Source organism: Microcebus murinus, chromosome 1 (genome assembly GCF_040939455.1).
Source record: "Microcebus murinus isolate Inina chromosome 1, M.murinus_Inina_mat1.0, whole genome shotgun sequence".
NCBI lineage: Eukaryota > Metazoa > Chordata > Mammalia > Primates > Cheirogaleidae > Microcebus > Microcebus murinus.
In genome coordinates, this window is record NC_134104.1 from 159,817,711 (window position 1) to 159,834,453 (window position 16,743).

The 16,743-nt window shown below is 42.5% G+C and overlaps 1 protein-coding gene across 3 annotated transcripts in view; it reads left to right on the plus strand.

Moving 5' to 3' along the window:
• CACNA2D3 (calcium voltage-gated channel auxiliary subunit alpha2delta 3) overlaps positions 1-16,743 on the plus strand; it is an 859,261-nt gene that overhangs the window by 704,659 nt on the left and 137,859 nt on the right. The window lies entirely within an intron of this gene.

The following is a 16,743-nucleotide window of genomic DNA, read 5'->3' on the forward strand; positions in this document are numbered from 1 at the left end:
AATGTGCTCTTCTCCAGAGGGACTGAAATTTTCATCACCTTAATCCCCACGAAGAATTAGAGTTAGATGTATCTGCAGGTGCTGGGTTTGGGACCAGGAAAAAGCCAAAACATTTTATGCCTGAGTGTCTTGAATTGTCAAAGGCGTCCCGTCTCTGGTTTTTCCCATTTCTCTCATTTCTCAAAAGTGTCAGTATATGTCAGTGGATGGCTGGGGGCTTTCATTGGTGGTATTTGTCCTAAAGGGCTGGAAACTACCACAAACCCTTCTTTGAGAATAGCTTCTGACAAAAACAAGGCCCAAGAGCGTGTCTGGCACATGGTCTATTTTGCTATATAATTGTTGGATTCACTGGTTGATGGATGGATGACACTCTCCAAGCACCATCCTGATATTGATAGCTTTACCAAAGGGAGGCGTTTTGTTTTCAGGCAGCCTCCTTCAATAAGTTGTACTTTAGGATGACTTTGAACATCAACTTCTGTGTCTCATTTGTGGGAGAATATTTGTGAATATTTGTGGGAAGAAATGCAAATGGAACACATGTAGGAGACCCATTTGAAGTGGTTGTTCTTTGGTGAGGAAATACTGTTTTTTTCCCCCATTTCATTCCTAACTTAGCCTATGCATCATAATTGTATCAATAGGGATTAAAAGATTTAGGGACACTTGCCCTTGTTGTTTCTGGGTTACTGAATATGACAAGGAAGACAGTCTTATATATCTGACCTGTGGTTCATCTTGAACTAAGCAGACCTGTAATTAATCAGCCAGGAGATTTGGGCTCTGAGGATTCACAGTCGCTGTCTTCAGATTTTGTCACTTAATGTCTCATGTTCCTTAAGGGAAGTGGGGGACAGGATCATTTAACTCAGCAAGATTTATTTTTGCTTAAAGGAAGTCAGGTTTGCTTACCTCCAGGCTGACCCAGCCAACTAATTCTGGAGGCATGTTACCTCCTGGGAGCTCTGGCCTCATGCAGCAGCTGGCAAAGACATGGTCTGGCCAAGGTTGTCTATCCGTCTGTTTGAAATTTCTTTCTAAAACCCTTTCCTTGGGTTTCTAATTCAGTCATCATGAAGCTTGCTCCGTTGGCCCTAAGGTCACTGTGCCTATCCCAGTCACCTCTGTCCAAGGTTACAAATTGCACTCACATGTTTCCAAATGCCTTATGTTTCATAAATGCCCATTTGGCTGAGAATGGATGAAACGTGGACTCAATCTGAGCACTGTGTATTAGTCTAGAGAAGAGTGTGCATTTTCCAAATGGTGTGCTGGTCTTTTGTTGAGTTACACAGCTGGCCAGAGACCACAGGCAGGTCATGAGACAGGGTTTGGCTCAGCCTGAGAGGATAGAAGAGGCCTCCTCCTGTTTACTGCTTCTCAGTGTGTCAAGTGGTCCCCATTTTCAGAAGATAATTACAGAGCTAAACCAAGAAGCAAGGTCATCCAAGGAACAGTATTTACTTCTTACTTTTTAAAATTGGTGATTATTAACCTTCTTTTTCAAACTGTGTTTGGTAGAACTGCTTGGTTTTGATCTTGAAGGCTGCGTGAATGCAGCCCATGAAGCCAATGACCTCAAGAAGACCTCGCCGTCTCTAAGAGCAGGGCAGCCTCTTCAGCACGCCCCAAGTTCCACTGACTCTGACTCAAGCATTGTGTCACTATGTGATTAGGTTTGGTAACTTTCCTCTGTGTATTTTCCTCAAATTAAGTAGACATTGTTTACCACTCTAAAATTAAAAAGGCCATTTTAATTGGGGACGAGGCCTTGTTTTGGCAGATGAAGATGAATATGTGAGCAGGCTTGTCCATCCGCGTGCCTCCAGCAGCAGATGGGAGACAGCCGACTGGCAGTAATTTGGGGTTTCAATGAAATATTGTGTTAAATGGAAATCTAAGAAAATGAAATCTAAGTTAAATGAAAGAAAAGGTGTATAGCTTTGCAAATTCTTATTAAGGACTACTTTGCAAGGCCTGCCCTACTCCCAGGCCTGATCTGGTATTCTTATGTTCATTGGGTGTATGCATGTGGGTAGAAAGAGTTTTTTGTTTTGTTTTTTGTTTTATGCTTTATTCTCTTCTTTCTTTCCTCTTATTTTCTTATTTAAACAAAAACATTTAGCTACTCATCTGTCAATGACACCTTTGAAGAAAGGCCAGTCAAACTGGGCAGGGTTTCATTTGTACATCAGCCTCTGTGCATAAACAGGCCCCATCCATCTTCCCGGCCTATGACATTGCTCACAGCCCTGCTCTTGAGAAGCTTGCCAACCCTCCAGCTGCCACCAGCATGCTGCACTGTTTTAATTGCTTTCCCACTGCACAGCAAGAAAGGACAGGACTTTCCCTTTGGCCTACCGAGTCTCTCTGGAGCCCTGAAACCTTGTGTGTGTGTCAGGTCCCTAATCCATTTCTTGTTGCTATTGGAAAAGCAAACCTTGAACTATACAGTCCACACTGGTTTGTCACTCACTCTATAACTTGTTAAATGTGTGGTCTTGGGTCTCTAAAGGTCTATCTAAAATAGCGTTGGGATTCTTACCTCTCTTCCCTTACTCTGTACTGAGTTTGGGATAAAATGAGAAAATAAACAAGAAAATTCCTGGATATAAAAAAGGATAAAAATGCTAGAATTTGGGGTAATCCATTTTTCATCTTCAAGTTGGCAGCATAGTCATTCATTTATTCAGTAAATATTTCCCGAGACTCTGCTTTTGCCAGGCACTCTAGGTATAAATAAATAATAACTAGTGTCTTAGTCTATTTTGTGTTGCTGTAATAGAATACCATAGACTCAGTAATTTATAAAGAAAAACTATTTCTTACGGTTTTGGAGGCTGGGAAGTCCAAGGTTAAGGCACCCATGTCTGACAAGGGCCTGCTTGCTGCATCGTCCCATGGTGGAAGGTGGACAGTGGAAAGAGCAAGAGAGCGTAAGAGAGGGAGGAAGGGGGCTTACCTTCATCCCTCTATCAAGAACCCACTCCTGTGATCACTAACCCACTCCCAAGATAACAACATTAATCCAGTCATAAAGGCAGAGTCCTAATGACCCAATCACTTTTTAAAGGTCAGTTGCATTGGGGATTATGTTCTCAACATGTGAACTTTGAGGGACATATTCAAACCATAGCAACCAGGTTCTATAATTGATACCCCTTCCTCCTTCCACAGCCCTATAAGACAGCAACTGCTTTTAAAGCCATGTCTACAAAGGGAAAGGTGAATTGAAAAGCTGAAAAATTATTTAGAAGCTCTTAGAGGTCAAGGACTTTGTTCTTTTCATCTTCTGCCCCTCAGTATAACCCAGGGGAGTACCTGAAACAGTGAATCAGCTCCCCCTCAATGAAAACTTTATAAAATTGCATTGAACTTGTAGAAACCTACAGAGTTTAGAGAGAAACCTACAGAGGTAGAGAAACTACCTCTAACTTACTTATTGTCAACTTGAGTTCCATAAATTACCCCAATCATAGTGGTAATTCTCTACTCCACTCTCAGTGGAGAGATTTGGCCCTATAGGTTGACAGTCACAGGCTGCTTCTATCATACCAGGGTGGAAGGGACATGGAGTGGATATGACATGCATAGGGAGGAAGGATTGAACCTAGGTAGAAGTCTGGGCCCTGCAGGGGACTTCTTCCCCTCCTTGCATTGTTTGTCTGGCCTCCCTATCCACCTTTTAGACTCTCCCTCTGACAAATACAAAATACCTGATCTCAATTTTTGTTATGAAGTTCAGACTTCTGAATTTTTAAAAATAATAAATAATGAATTCTCAATGTTTTGCATTGACTTTAACATGTACCTTTTTAACATACTGAAACCTAAAATTGCTCCTAAAAATGTTCTATTTTGATGTCTTAAATAATTGTAAACTCTCCAAGGGCAAGAACTGTCTCAATTATCTTTTTATTCCTAGTACCAACTACAAAGGCTAACACATGGTAGATATGTGAGAAATATTGGCTGAATAAATGATTCAAAGAAGAAGAGTTTCATTTCAACCTGTTGTATGTAGATACTGAAGCTTGCAACATTCACTAACCAGACAATGGAAACACAGTATTTGACGAAAGCTATAGGAGAGATACTTAGAAGCTAAAACTCTAGTCCACACTATAATAATATGATGTAGACCAACATGAATATTTTAAAGAATAAAAACTTGTTTTGTGTCCCATTGTAAAGGCAACTAACTGTGTTGAATCAGTAGTGATTGCTGCATCAGTTGATGTCTTTTCCGAGGTTCATGCATATAAGGTGATGCTTAGAATACCTAATCTGATCATCAGCAGAAAAGAACATATTATAGACAGTATAGAGGCATTGGTTTATTATAGAAATAGCCCTTCTCTAAACACCTTTATTGAGCTGTGATTTACATACAAAAATATTCACCCTTTTTAATTGTAAAATTCGATGATTTTGAGTAGGTTTGGGGAGGCTCTGATCTGCCAGCCTGTTTCTTTGCAAGAAGCACAGATAGCATTAGATCTGTTCATTGGGGAATATTTGAAAATGTGGGTGATGCAGTCTCATTTGCATAATTCAAGGTAGTTTAATGAAGGGGAAGGTCCCATTTTAACCAGCTAATTAGAAAATGGATGGATTAACATCCTTGACCCTTAGCTATTATAGGTATGTGCTATTTAACCTGACTGTAGTACTTAACATGGACCTTTTGTTAGAATTGGGTGAATACACTTGGCAAAATGTTGTAGGCAAACATTCAACTTGACAGCATTCCTTTGGTGGGATCTCACATATTTGATATGTATGAGTTAAGTAGTATGTCAGAAATTATGTGTCCAGTCTGCTTGGATAAACCTGTAGTTTGTTAAATCTGAGCAAAAGAAGTGTTTTATTTTGGCAAAAATGAAAACTTATTGATTAAACCAGTGGTTTCCAACCAGAGGCAATTTTGCCCCTTCGGGAACATTTGGCAACATCTAGAAACTTTTAATTGTCACCACTGATAAGAGGGGTGCTGCCGGCATCTGGTGGGTAGAGGTCAGAAATGGTGCTAAACATCTGGAAAAACACAGGGCAGCCTACAAAACGAAGAATGATCTGGCTCAAAATGTCGGCAGTGGTGAGATTGAAAGTCACTAGGCTAAAATGATAGGCAGACTTCAATTCTTAGTGCTTTCAAATTCAGTGTTTTCCTTTATAAACTAATTTTTAAAACAATCCTGCTTAATCTCTTCATTTTAAACTTAATAATTTGATAAATACATATTTTTCACCTACAGTGTACCTAGTGGTGGGGATTCAGCTGTGACTAAGTGCCCCAGAGAGCACTGTGGAGTGTCAGGAGTTTGTTGGTTGATGTAATGATGAGGGCACTGTTGGCATCCGGTGTCCAGAGGCTGAGACGATAGCTGCCCAGTGAAGAATCACTCACCCAAATGCAGCAGCCAAGTTGCTACCAGCGGAGAGTTTCCATTTGTGTGGGACATACAGATAACAGATAAATATTGCATGAATAGGAGGGAGGAGTGGAAAGAAGGAGAGAAGGGAAGGAGGGAGAGAGGACAGGGTAAGGGAAGAGGGAGGGAAGGGGGAAGGAGGGAGGGAGGGAGGGAGGGAGGAAGGAAGGAAGGAAGGAAGGAAGGAAGGAAGGAAGGAAGGAAGGAAGGAAGGAAGGAAGGAAGGAAGGAAGGAAGGAAGGAAGGATGGATTCCCAGTATTGGTACATACTCTAGAAAATACAGCAGAACAAAGAGATGAAGTGTGGTTAGCAGGGGCGAAGGGGAGGAATGCACGCTCGTGCCCATACCTGTGCGTGTGTGGGTGTGGCGGGCAGTGCCTCTCCAGGAAGGGGTGGTCAGCGCAGGCCTCCCTGATAAGGAGATGTGAGCAGAGATCCAAATGCTGAGATGCAGTCGTTCTGCAAAGATACACGGGGAGAGACTCTCAGACAGAGGAAACTAGTTTCTCGAAAACCTTGAGTGCATCTGGAATGCGATTCTGCATGTCCATGTGCATGTTCCAGGAGGGTGCTGTGAGACTGCATGACTCTCTTGGGTTTTGAGGGTATTTACCAGGTTTTAAAAGCAGAGCTGATAGGCAGGTGAGTAGATGACACAGAGGGAAATAGGGAGTTCAAGGCAAGTCTCAGCTCTAAAAGTGAGCTGTAGGGTGGGGCTTTTTATATGTTTGGCCTTTGTTTTTTAACTGATGAGTGAGTACGATGCAGAGAAAAAAGCAGGTCTAAACTGGCAGGACTGACAACAGCAAACTGCATAGAAACGGTGAGTGATGTAGTTGTACATCGGGCTGTATTTAAAGTCTGCAACAGAGTCTGAGAGTTCGAACTCGCCGTTAGAACAGCTGCTTTGCATACCACGGTAGCCAGTGACAAGGCACGTTGAGGATTATTACCCCAGGAATAAAAATAGCCCACAGCTTCGAGAAACTTGATCCTCTATGCTAAGTCTCCAGGACACTCACTTTGAAGAGTCACTGTCCCTTTCTTAAACTCATCAAAAGCCCCAGCACATTCTCCACTCAAAAATCAACAGCCGAATTTGGGGTAACAGGTCCTCTTACCTGGCTTCTGAATTGGCAAATTAAGCCACCTCTTTCAGAGGTCACAGTGGGATTTGGACATTAAAGTCATTGTGAACTGAGTGTCCAGAAGTGAGCACAGGCCACTCCCTGCCCCCACCCCAAACTCCACCCCTGGGCCTCCATTTTCACATTCCTAAATCGCGATTGTTTGCCACTTAGGTTGAATTTCTAACAGCTTAGATGGAAATTTATTTCATCATCACAAAAAAGGACAGGAATGTATTGGAGTATTTCTCACACCCACATACACCCAGATTCGGTCTGGCTTTTGGGGGCCCCTCTGAGTCCTGTTGAGAGAAATAAATGAGGGTATGTGTGTGCATATGTATATAAACACGTGTGTGTATATGTATATATATAATATGTATATATATATATTTAAAGTGCTCAGTAAATGTTTACAGTTGGGTGGTCAATAATCATTAGCTGCTAAGTTATTATTGCTGTTGCTATATAATCATTATGTCATGTTACACCCAACAGCACTCACTAGCCAGTGCTTTTTGGGTTATGTTGTTCTCTAAGAAAACTTGCATATGGGAGTATCATTATAGTATCTTGACACGTTTCATGTTAAAACTTGGGAACTCACAATTTCATGTACCTATGCCTTAGAGCAGAGGCTGGCAGACCACAGCTCACAGGGTGAAGTGTAGGCTGCTGCATGTTTTTAGTTTTGCTTTTTTAAAAGTTCTTTGAGATATATTTCATGTACTATAAAATTTACCCGTTTGTATAGTTCATTGGCTCTTAGTATGTTGACAAAATTGTGCAGCCATCACCACAATCTGATTTTAGAATTATCTTAACATCCCCCAAAGAACTCACCATATATCCTCTTCCATTCTTGATATCCCACTTGCCACCTCAGCCCCAGGAAACCACTAATCTAATTTTTTCCATAGATTTGTCTATTTGGGAACATTTCTGATAAATGGACTGATATAGTATGTGGCCTTTTGTGACCATCTTCTTTCACTTAGCATAATGTTTTGAGGGTCCATTCATGTTGTAGCATGTTTCAGTACTTCAATTTTTATTGCCAAATAATATTCCATTGTATGGTTATGCAACATTTTATTTATCCATTCATAAGTTGATGGACATTTGGATTGTTCACACTTTTCAGCTATTATTAATGTTGATATGAACATTCATGTACAAGTTTTTATGTGGACATATGCTTTTATTTCTCTTGAATAGATACGTAAGAGTGGAATTGTTTGGTCATATGGTAACACTGTGTTTGATATTTTGAAGAACTGCAAAACTGATTTTCAAAGTGTCTGTACCATTTTACAATCCCACCAACAATGTATGAGGATTTGAGTTTTTCCACATCCTCCCTAATACTTGTTATTATCTTTTTAAAAAATTTAACCATCCTAGTGGGTATGAAGTAATTTGCATTTCCATAATGCCTAATTATTCTGAGCATCTTTCCGTGTGCTTACTTGCCATTTGTGTATCTTCTTTGGAGAAATGTCCATTCAAATCCTTTGCCCATATTTAAATTAAATTAGGCTGTTAGGCAGTCTTTTTATTGTTCAGTTGTAAGAGTTCTTGATATATTCTGGATATAAGTACCTTGTCAGATAGATATCTGCTGCCTGTTTTTGTAAATAAAGTGGTATTGAAATGCAGCCTTCCCTTATTATCTATGGATACCTTCCTGCTAAAATAGCAGAGCTGAGTCATTGGGTAGAGACTATATGAATTTCAAGGCCAAAAATATTTACTACCTGGCCATTTATACTAAGAAAGAGCTTGCCAAATCCAGCTTTAGATGAAAATATGTCACACTGTCTATTTAAAAGAACAAAAAATGCTGATTTGCTCACTCGCCAGTATAACCCTGTTCTTATAAAATGAAGTAGATATTTAAATCAGAGGTTATATTTAAATCAGAGGTAGATGTTGAAGACAGAATTCGTATATCAGAAGTTGTCCATCATTTGTGCCTGATATTTTTGTGCATGTGGTTACACAGAAATCCCAATCAAAGATCCTAAGCTTTCTAAAAATATATGTTCTCATTGTCAGTCAAGACAGTGATTTACTTAATCTTCCTTCTAGTTTATAAACCTCTGAACAGTGCAATCAGCATAATGCTTGGTAGAGCGTTGGAAATGCCCTCACATGCTTTGGTGGAAAACAGTTTATGGGATTTTTTTTCCAACATAGCTCAGGAGAGATTTGGGGATTTATTTAACCGCCTTTATCCAAGCAAATCTCCTAGTGACCTTGTTGGGATTTTGATCTCAGTTAAGTCTTGCATGTATATGACTCATGCTAAGGGAAGGGCCCCCAGAGGATAAATGAGCTGCGCGAACCTCTCCCCTGGGAAGACAGCAGTGTGAGCCGAGTCTGCAGCAGGAGCCTGAGCACCTGGACAGTCCGTCCGGGCGTTCTCGCCCTTGAAAATGCCCTGGTCTGTCTGCGGTGGGAAAGGGGCAGCACGCATCGAAGTCGAAGCGCTCCCGCTGCCTCCCAAGGGTTGCACTTACCAAGAATCCCTTGGTTCTATTCTGGCTGAAAAAATCCACATGAGGTGAGGATCAGTGTCTGAATGTCAATCCCACTTCAAGGCGAAATTACACAATTACACGTGACCCAGCTCAGGCGAACGGGACTGTGCGCTCGTCCTTAAAAACGAAGAGAAAGTTCTGAGTGAAAACACAGCGCATGGGCCTTTTAATAGGCTTTACTTCACTAGCCTTCCACCAGCTTCCAGATTTTAAATGATATAGTCAGGTTTTTAAGCCACAACTCTTGATAACATAGTTTTTTGAGTGGCATAGCCCTCCCTCTGTGACGCTGTGGGTCCTCCCCGGCTCTGCCCCCTCGCCCTGGAGCGCACTCAGCCCTCCCCGCGGGGACGCGCCTCTCACCAAGGGCACCGATATGCCCACGTTACTGAATCCAGAATTGAACTTCAGCTGTGCATTTGCCCAGCAGCAGTGCTGGGCCGTGCTGACCACTTTCTCCCTGAGATCTCTCCGTCCTTGGTTCCTCGCCTACCTTGCTGCCCACCCGCCAGATCCCCTGTGCTGACTCCCTCATCCCCCTGACTGGTAAATGTTGGAGGCCCAGGGGCCTCCATCTGTGCTCCTATCCACTGTCAAGTCCACAAACGCCCTCCCTGGGCCGGAACTCCCAAGCCACACCTCTTTCACTGACTCCCCCTTGACCACTCAGCATCTCCACCCCTCTCAAAAGGGACCACCAAACTCAGCAGATTGCACGCTCGGGCGCTGACTCCAGGCACACTCTCCGCCTCCACCCTTCCTGTAGATAATCTAGGTAAACGCAGCTCGGTAATTCTTGTTATCCAGTTTTTCAGTCCAAAACCTTTGGAGTCATTCATTTTTTAAAAAACATTTTATTGGGGATAATATTAAATATACTCAAAAAGTAGACAGAAAATATAATGGAATTCCATGTATCCTTCACCCAATCCCAGTAGCCATTAACCCATGACCACAGTTGTGTCCTTCAAACCCCCAATCCACTACCACCCATTCCATACTATTTTAAATCAAATCTTAGTCATCACATCATTTCATACATAATTATTTCAGTATGCATTTTTAAAAGATAAGGACTTCTTTGTATTTTAAAATAACAATACCATTATTGTACCTAAAAATAATTCCTAAACCTATAACCCAGTCAGTATTTAAATTCCTAGTTGTCTCAAAGAAATGGCATTTTTATTTTTATTTTTTTATAGTTTGTTTGAATCAGGATCTTTTTTTTTTTCTATAAGAGACAGGGTCTCACTTTTCTGCCCAGGCTGGTCTCGAACACCTGGGCTCAAACAATTCTCCTGCCTTAACCTTCCAAGTAGCTGGGACTATAGGCACATGCCACTGTATCCAGTTTTTATTTTTATTTTTCCTTTTTGTTTGTTTGTTTGTTGTTTGTTTGTTTGTTTCACACAGCCTCGTTATGTCACCAAGGCTGGAGTGCAGGGCATAATTCTAGCTCACTGCAACCTTGAATTCCTGGGTTTAGCTGTCCTCTCACCTTGCCTCCCAAGAAGCTGGAACTACAGGCCCGTGCCACCATGCTCTTCCTTCCTTCCTCCTTTCCTTTCCTTTCCTTTCCTTTCCTTTCCTTTCCTTTCCTTTCCTTTCCTTTCCTTTCCTTTCCTTTCCTTTCCTTTCCTTTCCTTTCCTTTCCTTTCCTTTCCTTTCCTTTCCTTTTTTGTAGAGATGGGGTCTCACTATGTTTCTCAGGCTGGTTTTGAACTCCTGAGTTCAAGCAATCCTCCTGCCTTGGCCTCCCAGTGTGCTAGGATTACGAGTGTGAGCCACTGCACCTGGCCTACACCTGGTTTTAAATCAGGATCTTGAAGTCATTCTTAACTCTTCTCTTTTGCTTTCTACTCACAACCACTGTGTCTATAAATCCACTTAGTTCTTTCTTTAATTTATGTATGGAGTCTGACCACTTCCTAGTGCTCCCATTGCTACCCCACTGGGCCAGGCCACCTTCATCTCTGTCCTGGATTGTCATAGTGGCCTTCTAACTGGTTCCCAGTTACTCAAAGTTGAAAGCCAGACTTCTCACGATGGCCCATGTATTCACTAACTGTTGCTCTGTAACAAATTATGCCAAAACTCAGTGGCTTAAAACCACAAACATTTACTATACGTGAGTCAGGAATCCACGTGCAGCTTGGCTCAGGGTCAGGGCCTCTCCCAAAGGCTGGTGTCAAGGTGCTGACCCAGAGCCTCCCATGAGGCTGCAGGGAAGCGTGCTGAGGGCTGTGGGCTCGGGCGAGGCCTCGACGAGCAGAGGAGCTGCTTCCACCTTCACTCATGAGATCATTAGTGGGAGTCACTTAGTTCCTTGTGGATTGTAGGGCTGAGGGCCTCAGTTCCTCTCTGGCTGTTGGCCAGTGACCTCCCTTATTTCCTGCCCATGCAGGGTAGGAAATACCCATGGGTATTTCCTTCTAACTGGTTCCCAGGTTACTCAAAGTTAAAAGCCAGACTTCTCACGGTGGCGCATGTATTCACTATCTGTTGCTGTGTAACAAATTATGCCAAAATACCCATGGGTATTTCCTACCCATACATCCCTTATTTCCTGCCCAGGGCGGCTCACCATGTGCTAGTTGACTCCTGTCAGAATGAGCAAGAGAGAGTGAGTGAGATAGAAGCCGGAGTTTTGTTGTAACTTAATCTTGAAGGATGTCCTATCCGTTTGGCTATGTTTTGTTTGCTAGGAGCGAGTCACTGGGCCCAGCCCACCACCAAGGAGAAGGCAAGAGCACCAGCGGGTGGGGATCACTGGACATCATCTTGAGAGCTGCCCGCCACCACTCATAGACAGGGCCCGGCATGATTTGACCCCTGGCTACCCTCAGCTCCTACTCTCCCACTCAGCCACAGCCTCCGCATTGTTCTTCATGCACACCTCGAGTGGCCCTGCTGTTGACTTTAGGGTACTCCTTGGAGGGACTAAGATGGAAGGCTAGTTGGTACACAAGGGACCAGACAAGTGTCCAGTGCCTGGACGTCTGCCATCCAGTGGGGTGTTGCGGGACTGGTAAGGAGATGCCGCTTCCTGCTGCCTGCTGATGGCTTAACCTGGACGAAAAAAGTAAACTCGTCTGCTGCTTTCATTCCCCACAAGAAACAGTAGGTAAACTGTAGTCCCTAGATTGTACTCACTGCCTTCCCTTCCATTTTTCAACCTACCAAATGCTGCATTACTGAGAGTGTTTGTCTCTAATGGGTGAAGACAGTGACAGGAAAGTGTGGTTTCTTTATTATTGTTTAAACCCACTGTCTCAGAGGAAGGAATGCCAGCATGAGGGTCAGCAGGTGGACTACTGCTTTCTTCTTCGTGGCCTGCCCACAGTGTCAAGGCACGTCTCTGCCTTGGATAGCCGATGCTCCTCCTAGAGACTGGCGCATCTTGGGGCAGTATTCACAATTCCTAGGGTCCTGATCATTCTTTTCCTCTTCTGCATATTAATGAGTATTTCAAGAGGAAATACAACTTAATAGCTAGCATCTTAATCTGGAGTTTAATTTTGTCATTTTCTCAAATAATTGCAAGAGAGTGTGACTGAGTTTGTTGACCTGCCCTTTCCAGCCCAGCACAGTCATAGGTAATGAAAGGAACCTCACTCTACCGTTTTACCTTGGCTGCTTCAGCTGTCCCCCTGTTTTTGATGGGACCAGAGCTCCAGCAGTGACACATTGTTGGGTGGTTGGGCTCCTGTTACCTGCCGTATTTCAAGGCAAGTGCTGGCAGTGCCAGGAAAGGATTCCAATTCTGACTTCTTTGAACATGTCACATTCTGAAAAGTGCCAAGGTTTTGGCCTTGGGAAGACTTGCATGCAGATTCCTACTCTGCCATTTACTAGTGGTGTGACCTTGAGCACGTGACCCAAGCTCTCTGATCATGTCTCTTATCTATAATGTGGTAGTACAATACTCACATGTTTTTTGTCATTATGAGGCTTAGAGAAAAGTAAGTATTATGCTTGGAAAATACATGGCACAAAATTGGATACTCAATATATGCTGATAGTGGTGCTATAATTGTATTTATCCAAATAATTAGTATAATAATATCCTAGTCTTGATACTGTGGCTCACTGCAGAATGAATGAAGAATAGGGAAGGTCAGGTTGTGTTATGCATGCTAACTTGATGCTCCTACAACCACATTTATCAAGCCTGAAATTAATTATGTGCACAACTTTTAGAAAGTTTCTTTCCTTTTCCATGCTTCTATTTCCTATCTGTAAATAAAGAACACAGAACTATATCAGGGTAGCAAATGGGTTTAATCTCTTATGTCAACTCCAGTTGATCACTAGTGGGAAAACAGATTCTTAAAAAATTCTGAGGCCTTGTCTGGGCTAAGCAGATAAGTTTGCCATGATCTATTAGCAAAGTCTGCAGTGAATAGAGAGGCTGACGGCAGCTGCTCTGAAATTTTCCAGGCCCAGACTAAATGCTCGCCAAGCCCCTTCCGCGTTCGCCAGTCCTCTGATTCTTTTTCTGGATTTTGTTGATGGGCTTTTGTAACCCAGTGACATCCTGTCCATCCAAATGAATATTAGGTATTGTTGGGGTAAAAAGCAGGCATGCATAGTCCAATCAAGAATCTAAAAGATATTACATGTCAATAAAAATACACAAATAAAAATGAAAAAAAAAGCTAAAAGAGGAGTAGTATATTATGAAGCTGCTTCTCTGAATGGGGCAGGGGTTCCTTTAAGACCACATTGCAATTTTTAATTTAAAAAAACATTTTCATTAAAAGGGCAAACAGGATGGTTCCCTGAAGTTGTGCATGTAAACCATAGCCCAGCAACGCCATGTAAGGTTGGAATGTCATTGTTGGTAGGTTTCTGTCAGTAGCATTTAGCAATGGATACACTGATGGGTTTTACCAAACTAGAAACAGTAATACCCCGACCTGTAATAGAAAGTTTAGTTACAGGTTTCTAATGGTTATTGTTTAATTATATGAATGTGTGCTACAGATAGATTAATTTAGAAGTTGATTTAGCTACTTCCTTTGATATTTAGGATCTAAGACAAAGACGTTTCAGGGGTACTTGGTTAACTTGAGCAATGAGATTTGATTTTCATGAACCTTTAGGAAAAAATCCACATGTGAATCACCGGTTAGTCTCTGTAAGGAAAAAATGGAAAAATAAAGCACCCAGTTATCCATTGGCATTTTATAATTCTGTAAGATTCTTCCTACATGGTCAGGGATATTTGCCTTAATTGTAAAAGCTTTTCAGATATAGATTAGATTCTAGATCTTCTTTCAACAAAATCCCTATGGCGGCGTACATTCTTCGTTCTCTCTCTGTGCGTGCTGCGCTGCGGCCGGCTACCGCGTCTGCCTGCGAGCTTGTGGTCTCTGGCAAAGCAAAGGGCAGCAGTGTGTACTCAGACCGTCCCACTGAATACGGTGAAAGGACTAGCTCTATTTTAGATGGTTTGCTCAGAGACAATCAGCACCCGGTGTGATTTGCGTTCACAGTGTACCCTCAGCAAGGCTCTGAGAGAGAAGACATTTTTACGAGGGAATCTATGAATACGACAGCAGCAATAAACAGCTGAAAATAATCTATGAGGCGTTTGCAAATTACCCCTCATGTGCTGTAGTGGTTGTGAAAGATAATTTGTGGTTCTCACAGAATACCCTGCAAATTTGGTCTTTCATCTGTAATGCTTTTTTACTGTTAAAACATTTCATTTCTCATATTAACAAATGATAACTCTGCATTTGTTAATCTAAACAATTTGATTTATGTATTTTTCTGTGCTGAGAAGCTTTTGACATTTCAGGCTAAGTAATTATTTTCAGTGCCAACTGCTGTTTGTGGTGACTGTAGGCAACAAATAGAAATCTGAATATACGGATGCATCATTTTAATCATTTTCCTTAAAGACTACCCATAAAGTAGGAAGTGTATTGTCTGAGTTATCATCTGTGCTTAGAAATCTAAGAGGACATGGGTGTTGACCCGCGAGGATTCTAGTCGTGTTCAGGGTTTCTTTTCTGTGGTGTATTGGAAACTTTCTCATGTAATCCCTGTGGGCAGGGGGACAGGGTTGACCTCCACTGTCACCAAACCTCAGGCAGGACACAGTGCACTTGCAGTCTTAAATCACCACAGCCAGGAAGCACACGTTCTTGGCCTCAGTCGTTCCCAGCTAACATGATACCTACTCAAGCATCCCGCGCGGACGGTGTCAGGCCACACGGTGAATGCTCACGAGGACACCATGCACCATTCCTGGCACACCGTGCAGGCTCAGGAAACATTTGGTGAAATTGGTGTGAGGTATAAAAAGATCTAGATCTTCTTTCTCATGTTGCATTTTGGGCCAAGAATTCTCAGTCCAGGGCAATGGAAGGAAAGATGTTCTTTTCACCAGGAAAGTCATTGCTTTGCCCTTACAGCAGGATGCTCAGCCTTGCCCACTGGAGTGGCCCAGGGGACAGAGCAACGAGGGGGTGCCAAGGCCTGGACAGAGCCGATGCAGCGGCAGGCTTTCCCCGGGTCTCCTCATGGTCTGCACTGTAATGTGTTGGGGTTTATTTTAATATTCAGAAAAAAACTTACCATCAAAATTTAAACTTCTCCCCACCCCAGAAAAATCTAGTAAAATTGCTGCTCCAAAACGGTGGACCACCTTGAGCCTGTGGGTGTGTGGAGCCCACGCTAATTGTGAAGCACTGTGGGCAGGTGTAGACTGCCTCTGTGGTGACTGGAGGTGCATTGGGGTGAGCCCTGCACAGTAGGGTGTGAGAGGTTCATCTGTCTGTTTCCCTATGGCCTCTCTACACTGTGGGGCAAGGCTTAGGTTGCATCTGTCCGATATACGTGAACTTTCCATTCACATTCTAGTTAGAGAATGGACTACTGATTTAGGATCCAAACCACTTTTTACATGGCCTGAAGAAGTGTATATAGAGCCAGTATCCTGAATGGCAAATGTGCTTTATCCTTTGAACCAACTCCAATTGATTAGTTCTGGTTGCCTACAGTGTTCTCTTAAGAAGGCATCTGTGTTGCTCAGCTGGGAGGAGTGCTGGGATTGATTAGCGATGTCTGTCATGGCCTCTGGATGGACAGCTTGCCCTATATTTGCCATGCTGTGTTTTTAATATGTCCATAACTCTTCTGTGTTCTCCTCCTCTGTAAAATGATTTTAATACTAACAGGTGACTAAGTATGAGGTGGGGCATATAAGAGAGAACAGGTAGATTCTACTTTAAGAAAACCTAGTATGAGAAAATGCCAATTTACAAAATGCATAAATCTGGATCCAATTATTTTCATTACAGAAAGATTCCATGAAAGGTTCCTTTAAATAGCCAGCTCCCCTACTGCATTAAAATGATGATTCAATTTACAAAAATTCACTTTGCATGCAACTCTTTAAGACCATGTCTGTGGAGTAAAGCCAGCCACACCTGATTTTTTTTAAACCACGGCCTAAATAATGTTCAGGATGGCTGCCACCACCTATCTCGAGTCTCTGGGTAATTCCCGCTCTCTTTGGTCTTCCTTCTTCTTTCTTCCTATCCCAGAGTGTTGAGTAGACAATCTGGGTGGTGGTCAGCAGCTGCTGGCTTGCACCCTGACACGGCTGCGTTTCATT